We start from the raw sequence: 12523 nt of genomic DNA on the forward strand, positions 1-12523 counted from the left end.
GGGGCTTAAAACATGATTCTACATGGATCATGTAATTTGGCCCCGCCCCCTATGCAAATTCTAGCCTATCGCGGCAATTTTACTGAGAGGGGGCAGGGCTTTATGACGCAAATCATCAGGCCCCGGCCCCATCGCCCCCCTCCTGCTTCTCTTACCCGGCTTCTCCCGGGAAGAGATCTGCAAAGGTAGGCAACTCTGCATTAAATGGAGTGTATAGGAAAGATTCCTGTACTGCACACCCTGAATATATATAATGAGAGGTGCTACCTGTTGAGACTTATTGCAGGCACAGAAACAAACAGATCACAGGCGCACAACTCCAATTACTGATTATATATAAATAAATAATGCATAATATGTTGCAATCAGTAGAGGTTTTCAGCATAATCATGGCCAAGGTTATGGGCCTACCCACCATATCCAGGTAACCTCTGTAGGGTAGGTCCCTAACATACTAGTGTTTAATAAACTTATACTGTCACGGTGTGTGTGTCCTGTGTTTATTTAATAAAAATGTTTACAGGTGAACTACAGGTACTAGTGGGCCCTTAATGCCCTGCATGCTGGTACTTGTGGTTCTCCAAGTACCAGCATGTGGGTCAGGCTTGCTGGGACCTGCAGTTCTACTTGTAAAGACAATGTTTGCAATTATTTACACCACACCACACAATCAACCCGCCACCCACCGGATAGCCCCAGGCTATCAGCCTGGGCCTGAGGTGCCCTGGAGAGGGGGACCCCTTTATTGGGGGGTCCCCAGTTCTCCTGGGATCCCCAGCCTGGGCTGACTAGTGGTCAGGGCTGATGCTACTGCTGGGTAGTCCGATGAAAGGGCTCCACTGGCTGTGGCATCAGCCCCCCGCTAGAAAAAGTTTGGTGCTGGTTCTGGAAGATACAGGGGAACCCTATTCTTTTTTCCCCCTGTATTTCCAGAACCAGATCAGAGCCCAGTGCTGGTTGCGCAGAATTCGGGGAACCCCTACGTCGTTCGTCCCCCGTATTTTGGCAACTAGGGCTGGTTCTGACTAGCCCGGTGCTGGTTGTGCTTAAGTACGGGGGACCCCTACTGTCTGTCATTTGTTCCCTGTATTTAAGCACACCCAGCACAGGGTCACTAATGCCATGGGCTGGTTGCCCCTTTTTGGGGGGGGCATGCCATTTTTTCCTTTTTTTACACAGGTTTTACAGGTTCTTTTTATTATTTTACCACTGCAGCACAGATTGGTCTCAAGGACCCGTCAGTGCTCTGTGTCAATGACACAGATGCAAGTGGCACGGATCTCCCGGGTCCATGCTACATGCAAATGAGCACCATAATGCTGATTGGGTGAGAGCCGTGACAGGCGGCTCTGTCAGCCAGTCAGCGCTATCATTGAAGGCAAAGGCATTTTTAAAAAAAGGATCGAGAGGTTTTGCCTCGATTAGGGATCCAGGGCAGGAGGAGAGATCCGATTGCCCGGATCCCCGAAGTTCGGGTGGGTTCAGTTCTCAGGGTACCGAACCCGCTCATCCCTAGTTTTCATGCACTTCCTGGAGATGGCGTGCGCTAGTGGGTCAGAGTTGCCTAACTTTGTAAATCTCTTCCAGGGAGAAGCCAGGGTAAGAGAAGCAGGAGGGGGATGATGGGGGCGGGGCGAGATGATTTGCGTCATTAAGCCCCGCCCCCTCGTGGTAAAATTACCACGATTGGCTAGAATTTGCATAGGGGGCGGGGCCAAATGACGTGATCCATGTAGAATCACGTCTTAAGGTCCGCCCCCTACACGGAGACCCGCGATCGCCGCGGGTATTCTCATTCTGCCCACTTTACTAGGAAGTGGGCAGAATGCGGGAGAAATGCCTACCCTTCTGGGGGTGTGGGGGGTTACCCGAAAAATCGGGAGACTCCCGCGAAAACCGGGAGGGTAGGCATGTATGAAGTGGGTATCTTATGAATGGCTGGTGGGCGTCTACATACACAAAGTGATCGCTCGCCAAGACATAGTGTGTGTGCTAATGCCTTGCCGAGCAATCGCCTGCCTTGCTGGGCGTGCGCTGGATTTGCATACGCTGTGAGCGAGCGATCGCATATAGCGAACAGTTCTGAATCAGGCCCTGTGTGTCTTACTATAGTAACTCTACAATGCTATAGGTGTAGACTGGGTATGCAATCGGGAAGCCGACTGCCTAAATACCGGCAGCCGGCTTCCCGACTGTCATATCCCGGCAAGGGTGAAATGCCGGGTGTCTAGATGTAGACGCCCGGCATTTCCCCGACGCCGGGAGACCGGCGCCCGGCATCCCGATCGTAGTGATGCCGGGCGCCGCGAGCGGACAGCTGCGGGGGGGAGGGTTAGGTTTAGGGATCCCGGGCGGGACTTAGGGTTAGGCACCCCCCGGGAGGGTTAGGCTAGGGGGAGGGAGGGTTAGGGTTAGGCACCCCCGGGGGGGACTTAGGGTTAGGCACCCCCCCGGGGAATTTAGGTTTAGGCAGCGGGGAAGGGGGTGGTTAGGGTTATGCACTTAGAGGGGGGATTAGGGTTAGGCACTTGGGGGGGAAGTTAGGGTTAGGCACCCCTAAGAAGGGTTAGGTTAGGTTAGTAGATACTTACCTATCCACAATCGGGATTTCCAGCGCTGTCGGGCTTCTGCTGCTTGGAACTCTGCTGATGTCGGGCTGCCGCTGCCGGCGGTATTTCATACCAATTCCGTAGACTGCGGTATTCTGAATTCTATATGGATTGGTCCTCTGTGTCTTACTAGTTTTAAGATTATTTTTTGGGAATACAATTTCTAACTTCTTGTCCTGCTTATACTGCAAATCTTAACTTTAAATGGCTTTATTAAACTTGGTATTAATTTCTTCATAACTTAGATCCTCCTTAACACTTCTGCAGTTGAGAAGCACATGACATCTCCTATTGGTATTGAGGATAAGCACAACTTGCTCTGCTCTGTTTTACTGAGGAGGCCTCTCACCTCACTCTATCCCTCACCAGTGGCGTAAATTCATCCCAGATGCCCGGAGGCAAGTTATCATTTGGTGCCCCCTCCCCTAAAAAAAGGGAAATTAAATATAGTGCATATCTATCTATCTAAAAACAGCCTTTTTCTAGAGATATATTCAAGTTTATAGAATGTCTTGAATGTATCTGTATTCCGAGACTGGCCCAGGTAGCTACCACAATCTCAAGGTTTGCGTTAGCTCCTGTTGCCTATGGGCTACAGATCACAAAAAGTACCAGAAGAGGGATCCATACAGGGGCATATTTATGACGGGTGCAAGCTGTGAAGTGCACACAGGCCCCTGGCCCAGGGGGCCCACACAACGCACACCCTGCATCCAATTAATTATACTTACCTCTCCATCGGCCCAGCACTGGCTGCAGAAATCACTGGGAAAATGCCCACCGTAGCCATTTCCCCGGTGATTCGCGCATGCGCAGTAGAGATGTCCCAGGAATGTGGCGTGGGCGCCATGTTCCATGAGACCTGTGCATGCACTGTAGTCTCTGGCACAATACCAGAGTCTACTGCACCGCCAGAGAGGAGGGGGCCCAATCGGAGCCTGCACACGTGTCCCCTTCTCTCTTAAAGTGCCTCTGGATCTGTAGCGACCCTCCCTGGCACTCTCCACTCAGATCACGCATGGACAGTAGTGCTGAAGGGTTTGCATTAGGGTTGTGTATATATCCCCTTCAGTTAATGTGTCTGGTACACATGCAAAGGTCTACAGCTCTCCAACCATACACCAGAGACACAAGATAAGGAATAACATTGCAACATTATCTATTATAAAGATGGGGACGGCACTAAGGAATGGAATGTATGTTTGTATGAAGAACGACCAAAGCTACAGACCTGGGGTTAATTAGGAGTATATACAGCTATGAGTTAGTCACAGATAAGATAGTGACCTGTATAGTGCAATTAGCATGATGCTCAGAGTCCTCCTGATGGAGGCGAAAGCCTCCTTATGTGGGATAGGGAGCCCTCCTGATACCCCTGATGGAGGGGAAAACCAACTGATGTGGGTGGGAGCCCTCTTGATAACTTAGAGGGGAAAACCACCTGATGTGGGAGCTTTAAGGACTGAGTTTGAGTCAAGATACTGTAAGACTGCTACTGTGGTGGAACCAGAGTCGGCCCACCCATTACGCCTACTACGTAGGTGCATAGGGTGCCAGCCAGCAGAGGGCTCTGTGATTAGCCACCTCCGCTGGGCCACAATTCAGACCCCAGTGCCACATCTCCTTCCCACACCCCACCACCGGCACACTCCATATCCCACCCCCGGCAGAGGCAGGCTCCATTTGCCGGGCGCCCGCTGAGATTTAATTACCAGCAGGCACGCGGCTCTTTCCCTGCAGCGATAGCCGGAGCTCACTCCTGAGCTCCGGCTTACAGCTCCCCCCCAAGGGCACTATGGGAGAGACGTCATGACATCTCTCCCATAGTTCCGAGGAGCGGTGGATGGCAGCGGAAGCAGGATCAGGGCTTAAGGTGAGTATTTGAGGGGGGTTGTGTCTGTGGGCATGCCATTCTTACTGGGGGCACATCTTACAGGGGGCATTACTACTGGGGGCACATCTTACAGGTGGCATTACTACTGAGGGCACTCTTACAGGGGGCTTTACAGGGGGCATTAGTACTGGGGGCACATTTTATAGAGGGCATCACTACTGGGGCACTCTTACAGGGGCATTACTACTGGGTGCACTCATGAAGGGGGTGTTAATACTGGGGGCACTCTTAAAGGGGGCACTAATACAGGGAACATTACTTTTGGGGGCACTATTACAGGGTCACTACTACTGGGGGCATTACTGCAGGGATCATTACTACTGGGGCCACTACTAATGGGGGCATTGCAGAAGGGGCACCACTACTGGGGGCACTGCATAAATGTGTATCACCGCTGTGGGCATTATGTGTAAGGGACACTATTGCTGTAGGCATTGTATAAGGGGCACTACTACTATGGGCATTGTATTAAGGGCACTACTACTGTGGGCTTTGTATTAGCACTACTACTGTGTGCATAGTGTATAAGGGTCACTAATCTCGGCATTGTGTAAAAGAGGCACTACTGTGTGTCAGAACATAAATAAGGGACACTACTATGCGATGTAATGTGAATCAGGGGCACTATGGGTCTCATTCAGACCCGCTCGCGAGCGCAGGATGCTCGCAAGCGGGTCGATGGTACCCAAATGCGCATGCGCATGACGGAGGCTGCTCCGTCATGCGCATGCGCGAGACCCGGCGAGCGACGGGGAAGCCGTCGCTCGGGGTCTCGCACCAATGGGGGCGTGTTGTCGATGGTGAGTGACAGCACGACCCCTTTGGTGGGCGTGCCGGGAGCGTGGCTGCCAGACGGAGGCGTTCCCATGGGAACGCCTATCGTTTGGGTCCGGCCCCACTGACATCACTAGTGATGTCAGTGATTTTGGCTCTGATAGAGCCAAAATCATTCCAGGGCTTGCGGTCACTGAGACCCTACCGCAGGGTCTCGTCGCAAGCCCGTTGGTCGCGATGGTCTTGACCATCGCGACCACCATCATGGACGCTCGCATAAGCTGTGGGTGGTAACCCACAGCTATGCGAGCGTCCAAGAGGCCGCTCCAAGTTTAGGTAGGAGGGCCCTGATTCAGAGCGAGCGCTCTGGTCAGAGCGTCCGGCTCTGAATCAGGCCCTACGTGCGGTGTAATGTGAACAAGATTGTGCTACTGTGTGGTATAGTTTGAATTAGGAATACTATTGTGTGACCACGCCCCTTTCTTTTGAGACCTCGCCTTTAGAATGCCTCACCACCATCCCGATTTTAGCGAGAAAGTGTCCCAGATGGGGGGGGGGGGAAATGGTGAATAGATGTCATGCGCATGCATGCGGCATCTCTTGACTGGAGAAAGGGACTGGGAACAAGCCCAGCAGCACCAAGAGCCCATGGCATGTACCCAGCATGATTGGAATTACGGGCAGCGCTCATGATTATGGCTTTTCCCATGAGACCACACCCCTTTCCTTTGTCAGGTGCACGTACCTTCGGCACGTGCAAAGTCCACCAAGGGGCGCCAAAATGTATCTTCGCATACTAAAAATATTAGGCTCGGGACGGCCCTGGGTGGAACTACATAGCACAAAATGCCCGGTCTTCTGCAACTGCTTCACTTGCTGGGAAGTTGCTCCACCAAGGGTCTACCCCCAGTCTCAGTCACTGGTGCCCCAGGCCCCCGCCTCCCAAGCCCTCTTACCCGCAGCTCCATCTGGTGCATTGCAGTTTCTCAGATAACAATGCAGAATGGGAGGGCTGATTCCCTGCGCTTGATTATTGTAAGAATAATTCCAGTTATAACTAGCTGCCTGCCCTTGGTTGGTTAACAGCTCTATTACTGGCTGATGGGAAATGTAAAGGTTTATTTCCAGTCCTTATAATCCTACAGCTAAGTAGGTGAAATGAGGTTGACTGGACTGAGGTAAGTGGAGAGATTGGTTTCTATGTAATTATTGTCTCTGACAGGGTTAACTAAAGGGGCATGCATACACATTAGACGATATGCTCCATGAGCAATATCATCTAGGGTTTCCCCTGCAGTGCCGTGCTCAATGTTGTTAACAACATTGAGCATCCAGACTGAATGATATCATTAACGATATCATTCAGTGCCGTTACCCTTCTACATCCATGAACATGCACAACTTGACGATATGGTCAGGTTTGCCTGCATGTTCAGGCAATGAACGTTGTCGTCAACGACACTCGGGATCGTATACACTGGCTGATATAATGAACGATAATGATATCGTTATCGTTCAGTCATTCAAAATATCGGCCAGTGTGTACACGGCTTGTGTAAGGACATACACACTAGACGATTATTATGAACGATATGAACAATAACGATATCTTTGAAAATATATTGTTCATATCGTTTGTGTATGCAATACGATGCTGGGGGCACTCTTAAAGGGGGCACTAATACAGGGAACATTACTTTTGGGGGCACTATTACAGGGTCACTACTACTGGGGGCATTACTGCAGGGATCATTACTACTGGGGCCACTACTAATGGGGGCATTGCAGAAGGGGCACCACTACTGGGGGCACTGCATAAATGTGTATCACCGCTGTGGGCATTATGTGTAAGGGACACTATTGCTGTAGGCATTGTATAAGGGGCACTACTACTATGGGCATTGTATTAAGGGCACTACTACTGTGGGCTTTGTATTAGCACTACTACTGTGTGCATAGTGTATAAGGGTCACTAATCTCGGCATTGTGTAAAAGAGGCACTACTGTGTGTCAGAACATAAATAAGGGACACTACTATGCGATGTAATGTGAATCAGGGGCACTATGGGTCTCATTCAGACCCGCTCGCGAGCGCAGGATGCTCGCAAGCGGGTCGATGGTACCCAAATGCGCATGCGCACGACGGAGGCTGCTCCGTCATGCGCATGCGCGAGACCCGGCGAGCGACGGGGAAGCCGTCACTCGGGGTCTCGCACCAATGGGGGCGTGTTGTCGATGGTGAGTGACAGCACGACCCCTTTGGTGGGCGTGCCGGGAGCGTGGCTGCCAGACGGAGGCGTTCCCATGGGAACGCCTATCGTTTGGGTCCGGCCCCACTGACATCACTAGTGATGTCAGTGATTTTGGCTCTGATAGAGCCAAAATCATTCCAGGGCTTGCGGTCACTGAGACCCTACCGCAGGGTCTCGTCGCAAGCCCGTTGGTCGCGATGGTCTTGACCATCGCGACCACCATCATGGACGCTCGCATAAGCTGTGGGTGGTAACCCACAGCTATGCGAGCGTCCAAGAGGCCGCTCCAAGTTTAGGTAGGAGGGCCCTGATTCAGAGCGAGCGCTCTGGTCAGAGCGTCTGGCTCTGAATCAGGCCCTACGTGCGGTGTAATGTGAACAAGATTGTGCTACTGTGTGGTATAGTTTGAATTAGGAATACTATTGTGTGACCACGCCCCTTTCTTTTGAGACCTCGCCTTTAGAATGCCTCACCACCATCCCGATTTTAGCGAGAAAGTGTCCCAGATGGGGGGGGGGGAAATGGTGAATAGATGTCATGCGCATGCATGCGGCATCTCTTGACTGGAGAAAGGGACTGGGAACAAGCCCAGCAGCACCAAGAGCCCATGGCATGTACCCAGCATGATTGGAATTACGGGCAGCGCTCATGATTATGGCTTTTCCCATGAGACCACACCCCTTTCCTTTGTCAGGTGCACGTACCTTCGGCACGTGCAAAGTCCACCAAGGGGCGCCAAAATGTATCTTCGCATACTAAAAATATTAGGCTCGGGACGGCCCTGGGTGGAACTACATAGCACAAAATGCCCGGTCTTCTGCGACTGCTTCACTTGCTGGGAAGTTGCTCCACCAAGGGTCTGCCCCCAGTCTCAGTCACTGGTGCCCCAGGCCCCCGCCTCCCAAGCCCTCTTACCCGCAGCTCCATCTGGTGCATTGCAGTTTCTCAGATAACAATGCAGAATGGGAGGGCTGATTCCCTGCGCTTGATTATTGTAAGAATAATTCCAGTTATAACTAGCTGCCTGCCCTTGGTTGGTTAACAGCTCTATTACTGGCTGATGGGAAATGTAAAGGTTTATTTCCAGTCCTTATAATCCTACAGCTAAGTAGGTGAAATGAGGTTGACTGGACTGAGGTAAGTGGAGAGATTGGTTTCTATGTAATTATTGTCTCTGACAGGGTTAACTAAAGGGGCATGCATACACATTAGACGATATGCTCCATGAGCAATATCATCTAGGGTTTCCCCTGCAGTGCCGTGCTCAATGTTGTTAACAACATTGAGCATCCAGACTGAATGATATCATTAACGATATCATTCAGTGCCGTTACCCTTCTACATCCATGAACATGCACAACTTGACGATATGGTCAGGTTTGCCTGCATGTTCAGGCAATGAACGTTGTCGTCAACGACACTCGGGATCGTATACACTGGCTGATATAATGAACGATAATGATATCGTTATCGTTCAGTCATTCAAAATATCGGCCAGTGTGTACACGGCTTGTGTAAGGACATACACACTAGACGATTATTATGAACGATATGAACAATAACGATATCTTTGAAAATATATTGTTCATATCGTTTGTGTATGCAATACGATGCGCACTCCTGCGGGTCGTTAACGATGTTTGCAGTTGTGCTCACATGCAGGCCAATCTGACGATTTCGTCAGAAAGAGCCTTTTCAGTGATGTGTCAGGATGACGTCACTTAAAGATATCTTTCAGTGTGTACACCCAATATCGTTTGTCCTGCACTTCAGAAAGTTCAAGGGAAATCTTTCACCAATACCATTCATACAGCTCATCGTCTAGTGTGTATGAGTCATTAGGCTGCACTTGAAAAGTCAGCTAAAATAATTACACAGGTCTGCTATGAAAAAGCTTTTTTAACAAATTTATGTGATACTTATGTGAATTTTAGCTTCTGAACACGAAAATGAATCCCGATTTTGCATATCACATCACGTTATTCTGCAATACGTGTGTTTATGATTAAGTAGGGGTGTGCACCGGCCACTTTTCGTGTTTTGGATCTGGATTGGTTTTGCCAAAACCACCCTTCCGTGTTTTGGGTTCTGGGTTTTGTGTTTTGGATCTGTATTTTTTTGAAAAAAAGCATAAAAACAGCTAAAATTACAGAATTTGTGGGTTTTTCTGCTCTTATGCTATTATTAACCTCAATAACCTTAATTTCCACTCATTTCCAGTCTATTCTGAACACCTCACACCTCACAATAGTGTTTTTATGTCCAAAAGGTTGCACCGAGGTAGCTGGATGACTATGCTAAGAGATACGAGTGGGCGGCACAAACACGTGGTCCATCTAGGAGTGACACTGCAGTGGCAGACAGGATGGCAGTTTGAAAAACTAGGCCCCAAACTATACATAATGCAAAGAAAAAAAAGAGGTGCAAGATGGAATTGTCCTTGGGCCCTCCCACCCACCCTTATGTTGTATAAACAGGACATGCACACTTTAACAAACCAAACATTTCAGCGCCAGGGTCTGCCACACGACTGTGGCTGAAATGATTGGTTCGTTTGGGCCCCCACAAAACAAGCTGGCAATTAATCTGTCCCTGCACAAACTGGCTCTACGGAGGCAAGATGTCGTCCTCATCCACCGATTCCTCACCCTCTTCAGTGTTGTGTACATCCTCATCCTCACAGAGTATTAATTCGTCCCCGCTGGAATCCACAACCACAGGTCCCTCTGTACGTTCTGGTCTCCCTGGAAGAGTTGATAATTCATTTTATGAACATCATCTTCTCCACATTTTGTGGAAGCAACCTCCTACGCCTTTCGCTGACAAGGTTCCTGGCTGCACTAAACACTCTTTCGGAGTACACACTGGAGGGGGGGCAACTCAGGTAAAATAGAGCCAGTTTGTACAGGGACCTCCAAATTGCTTCTTTTTCCTGCCAGTACAGGTACGGACTGTCTGACATGCCTACTTGGATGCTGTCACCGATGTAATCCTTTAACAGACAGACGCACGCTTGTCGCTGCTGCTTTGAGGATGCAAGTGCGGCTACAGCCCACACAATTCACAAAGACAGAAAAAAGAAGAAGAATATTTTTATTGTTTGTGGAGCGCACTTTGAGGGTTACACCATCCTTTAACAGACAGACGCACGCTTGTCGCTGCTGCTTTGAGGATGCAAGTGCGGCTACAGCCCACACATTTCACAAAGACAGAAAAAAAAAGAACAATATTTTTATTGTTTGTGTAGCACACTTTGAGGGTGTCACCACCCTTTAACAGACAGACGCACGCTTGTCGCTGCTGCTTTGAGGATGCAGGTGGAATCTAAACGGGATTTGGAACCGGGGACACACTACCTCCATCAATTGTCTAAATCCCACTGCACTAATGGCGGATACCGGACGCACGTCTAACACCAACATAGCAGTCAAAGCCTCAGTTATACGTTTTGCTTCAGGATCACTGCTGTCGTACTTCATCCTCATCACTAGGGACAGTTGGAGGGTCAAATGTTTAGTAAAAAGTAGTGATGTTCCTACTTCCTCTCTGGGATGATGAACAACTCCCAGCAGCAGCAACAGCACTAGGAGGAAGTGGTTCTTGATCTTTCCCTATTTTATTTTTATCGGAGAAAGTTTGGTCCCCCATTTATGTTATGTTGATATATACGTGCGGCTAAGGCGCACACAAACACAGAAAATATTTTTTTATTTTTGCTGGAGAGTAGTGCACTTTGTGGGTTACACCACCCTTTAAGAAATGAGCCAGCCAGCTCTTTACTTATGGGACACAGGCGCACGCTTGGCGCTGCTCCTTTGTTGATGCACGTGCGGCTACTGCGCACACAATTCACAAACACAGAAAAAATATTTTGTTTTGGTTTGGACTGGAGTGTACTTTGGGGGTTACATCACCCTTTAACGGTCAAGCCAGCTGGCCCTTTACATTTGACACAGGTGCACGCTTGGCACTACTTTGTTGATGCACGTGCAGCTACTGCGCACACAATTCACAAACACAGAAAATATTTTTTGTTTTGGTTTGGACTGGAGTGTACTTTGGGGGTTACAGCACCCTTTAACGGTCAAGCCAGCTGGCCCTTTACTTATGACACAGGCGCACGCTTGACACTACTTTGTTGATGCACATGCGGCTACTGCTCACACAATTCACAAACACAGAAAATAATTTTTTTTTTGGTTTGGACTGGAGTGTACTTTGGGGGTTACAGCACCCTTTAACGGTCAAGCCAGCCGGCCCTTTACTTATGACACAGGCGCACGCTTGGCACTACTTTGTTGATGCACGTGCGGCTACTGCGCACACAATTCACAAACACAGAAAAAATATAATTTTTTTAGCACTTGGGGGGAGCACCCCTGATGGACAGAGCACCCCCTGGACAACACTACAGCACCCCTTTATGACTGGGACACTGCACAGGACTTTGGAGTGGACACAGCCCCTATGGAGAACTGACTGCACAACACAGTCCAGCCAGCCCCTATGGACTTTGAAGTAGTGGACACAGCCCCTATTAACAACAGCAGCACAGCACAACACAGCCAGCCCCTATGGACTTTGAAGTAGTGGACAACAGCAGCGCAGCACAGCACAACACTACTCTGCACTACACTACACTACACTACACAGCCCAGCCAGCCCTAACTCCCACCCTCCCTCTTCACTGTCCACAGCCGAGTGAGAAAATGGCGCCGACGCGGGTACCTTATATAGGATCCAAAACCCGCGAGACCCGGAAGGCGGGATGATGACGTTTTGCCTCGATTTCAGATCCGAGTCAGGCGGGAAAAGTCGAGCCTGACTCGGATCTGACTCGGATCGGGGGGGCTCGGGGGGGTTCGGATTTCAGAAATCCGAACCCGCTCACTCCTATGAATAAGTAATATTTTTCATACTCTTTAAAGTAATAAATGTATTCTGCCTACATTTATTATAAAACATTGTCTTAAATGAACTCAGGGCCTGATTCA

This window comes from Taudactylus pleione, unplaced genomic scaffold, assembly GCF_031769625.1.
Source record: "Taudactylus pleione unplaced genomic scaffold, aTauple2 ptg000217l, whole genome shotgun sequence".
Classification (NCBI taxonomy): Eukaryota; Metazoa; Chordata; class Amphibia; order Anura; family Myobatrachidae; genus Taudactylus; species Taudactylus pleione.